Source organism: Centruroides vittatus, unplaced genomic scaffold, assembly GCF_030686945.1.
Source record: "Centruroides vittatus isolate TY-2023 unplaced genomic scaffold, ASM3068694v2 contig_2150, whole genome shotgun sequence".
Classification (NCBI taxonomy): domain Eukaryota; kingdom Metazoa; phylum Arthropoda; class Arachnida; order Scorpiones; family Buthidae; genus Centruroides; species Centruroides vittatus.
The window spans coordinates 1-3,649 of NW_027121340.1; the positions used below are offsets into that span (position 1 = coordinate 1).

Consider the following 3,649-nt stretch of genomic DNA (forward strand, 5'->3'; position numbering starts at 1 on the left):
GCTAAACGGCCTTCCTATTAGTCTAATTTTTGCCGTTCTGCTTTCTGCGACGGCAAAAGTTGAAAATTTTCAACTTCGTATTCTGTCGGCTTCGACGACAAAAGTGACGTCATTTTGCCGTTCTGTTGATGGTTTCCATCGTCCGTTGCCGCGTGTGAGTACCAGGCTTAAGAGAGGTTCGTTTCGTTGCGGAAACAATCCAATAATTAGATGAAAAAAATATGGAACGCTTCACGATTTTGCGTGTCATCCTTGCGCAGGGGCCATGCTAATCTTCTCTGTATCGTTCCAATTTTATAATATGTACGACCGAAGTTGTACACCTAATACTAACGGGCTAACCCTATATATACCAACAACTTCAAGTCTCCCGTCTTCACGGGTGTCTTTAAGTTTACCGTCAGATAGCAGTTGATCGCCACCCTGTAGATTTAACTATCGCCGTTCATTTTAAATTGGAACGATTGCTTTTCGAGATTACTCGAAATTTTGGCAGATAAGTCATTAGCCAACCAATAACGGTTGCACACTTTACATCCTGCCATAGCTGCAACGTCCGACCTACCAAGATCAGATGGATTTTCGGTCTGCTCGTAATAAAAATACTTTAATTCGATCTTAATAATTATTTTATGCACCACACCTCTGTTCTTTAGAATCGCGAGCTACAGTCATCAAAAGTCGAAGGCTGTTAAAATTTTATACTACGCTCTCGGCAACTGTACTTGATATTTTCAATATCATTTCGCGGCACTCTCAGATGAGTAAACGATGGCAAAGTACACTTTTCAATATTTGTCTTGTGGTATTTTTGTTTCACGCCGATAGGTTATTTTTCGCAGCTACGACGTTTTGTTTTATAGCAGAGGATACTTAAATCCACAATGTTTCTAAGATAACAATTTCTTTCTTGCTTCATTGCTTTACTACGAATTTATACTTCTTTCATCTTTATATCGAATTTACCTTCGACACGCATGTAATGACTGTTCTGCTTACTGCAACAGAACACTAAGAATTCTCCGAATTATGTTTAAGCTATTTCATTAATTTCAATTACAGAAACTCGATTAACTTGTTAATGTCCAATGCTTGCTGTAATATTGTTTCTGAGCTGTAAATTTTCTATGCGTGTTTGAAATTGAAATGTTCTTTTTATGATATACATATTTCCGTAAACTTAAATCTCAAAATGAGAAAAATTTGCAATGAAAACGAAAAACGTTGTTTTCACTCGTTGCAACGGTCAACGTTTCTGTTTTCTGACGAATAACGAAAGAAACAAGGTCCTCGATCGGCATATCGGTGTCTGTTTCATACGTCTCGATCTTAAAATAGTAAAAATATCCAGTTACGAAATTTAAATGCTCAAAACGATGAACAATGTTCAGTTGCAAAAATGGCAAAATGAACCGGATAGCAGAGAGTGATTTCGATCCACCGACCTTTGGGTTATGGGCCCAGCACGATCCTACTGCGCCACTCTGCTTCTGCCGAACTATTGAAGCTGTCGACTTTTCATACTTTCTGCTTTAACGACAGACAAATTACAGGAAAGAAAAAAAATAAATAAAACTTTAGCAGGGAGTAATTTCGATCCACCGATAAAAGTCATCTTATGATCGGTGGAATATCGAATTTATCTTCGATTTTGATTTTTCTCACTCTCCAGGTACGAGTCTCGTTACGTTTAGTAACCAGGGCTTACGTTTAGTAACCACTCGGGAAGCGTGATTGAGGGAGAACGACCAATCAAAATGGATGAAAGAAAGAACGGAGATTGATATAATCTCCGACAATCGAGAACACTTGGCACTCGGTTAAATAGTGATTTAAGATTAACAATTATTTTAATTTAATTAAAGGTTCTTTATGACGAAGAGATCTATATGCGTTTGTAACAAACTATACGTGATGTACTTTGTGAATTAACAATTAATTATTGTGTAGATTAACAATACAGTTTTTAAAACACACAATATACGCTCATTGCCATACAAATTAGCGCACAAGGAAGACATTATTATGCAGTGTATTTTTGCTTTTAATAAGGTTTAATAAATTTTGTCTTGTTTCTATACGAAATCGTTTAATTTTAGCTCTCTATAATATAAATAAGTCATTTACGAAAGAAACGAGCACGATAGAAATATCATTTTTAATAATAATAATATATAATAAATGTCAATTCCAAAAGCAAACTCAGCTGAATAATAACGTTTTTAATTAAATAGTCAAATTTCATACCATGCCGAAACTAAAATTATAAATATTTTCGTCATATCGGAATGACTTTACAAATTTGCATTTAAGAACAAAGGAGTATTCAGGAATTATCTTAGGGCGATTTTTAATTAGTGTGATAAACTAAACGATAGTATAAATCAAATCTATATGGCAAATACAGTTTTGAAAGCTGTGAATGTAAAAGTAAATTTTAGTTAAAAATCTGACTGAAATTTCCTCATCACACCATACAACACAATAACAAGCAAAATAGTGTTTTCCGAAAAACAGATTCGAAACCAGACAACAATTTTCTGCTAAATCACCATCTCTCACAAGCTTAGTTCACACCGTGCGATTAGCGAAAGCGAATGAGAAAAGCGAAAAACGAGTTTATTCGCTTAGCGAAATTGACCCATACAGCATTCGGAACCATACAGCCAAAATCTCGACGGTTCCGAACTTCAAAGCGATTCGCGAAATGGGAACGACGTGTCACGTCTAACGTGCTATTCGCTCTGTTTTCCGCTTTCGCCAGCGAATCGCGCTCAGTGTGAACTGAGCTTCAGACGTGTGACTAAATTAAACAGCATACGGACGATCCCTCCACCACACCCTTCTCTGTTATTTTTAAACAATTACAGGTTATTCTAGTTATTCAAGCTTCTTAAGTATTATATGCAAGAAGTAAAAGTCGCCCGCTAATCTTAAGATTTTCGAGGCTAAATATAAACGAGTGTAAAATATTTTGCTTTTTTCATTTATTTTTTACAGCAATTGCTAGTAAACAATACACATAGCAAGCATGACTTTCAAATAACACAACATATCAATACGTTAGCATAATTCAGTATATCTTTTAATTTACACAGCAGTTACACGTGTTTAGCTTCTAACCCTCATTTACGTATATAAAAGTTTTATAACAGTATAAAAATGTAATACAATTAAAAAATAATTAAAATACTAGGACTTCGTCCCTGACTAAAGTGCAGCGAAGGCTTCAAGCGACTTGTCAAGCAGTGAATTTCTAAAACTTCCTTGTTTTACATAGGAAACGTTGTAAAAGTAAATGTATATATGACCCAACTTTTCATGAAAAATGGAAAAGGAAGATCGGAATTTAAAAAAAAAAATGGCAAGAGCTTCACGGTATTTCGAATGCCGAGTGGTGCGTGCTCGTTTGCTTACTTTTTATAATGCGAAAGATTCTCTCGCTTTTTGTCCTTATATTACTATTCATTTTTAAGCTAATCTTTCTTAAATATTAGGAAGTTGTCATTCACCAATGGGGCTTTTAAACTGTAATGTTACTAATCTTATTAATATAAATAATTCTTGCAGTTTCATAATATTGCAGTGTGCATTTCGTCAGAGACCACAATTCAATTCCTTCTTCAGCCTAACATGATATACAGAATAT

At 35.0% G+C, this 3,649-nt stretch overlaps 1 non-coding gene across 1 annotated transcript; it reads right to left on the reverse strand.

Moving 5' to 3' along the window:
- Positions 1 to 215: 215 nt before the first annotated feature.
- Positions 216 to 321, reverse strand: LOC136970734 (U6 spliceosomal RNA). The gene has a single exon (XR_010880024.1). It is a non-coding gene; the product is annotated as a U6 spliceosomal RNA (small nuclear RNA).
- Positions 322 to 3,649: the final 3,328 nt, after the last annotated feature.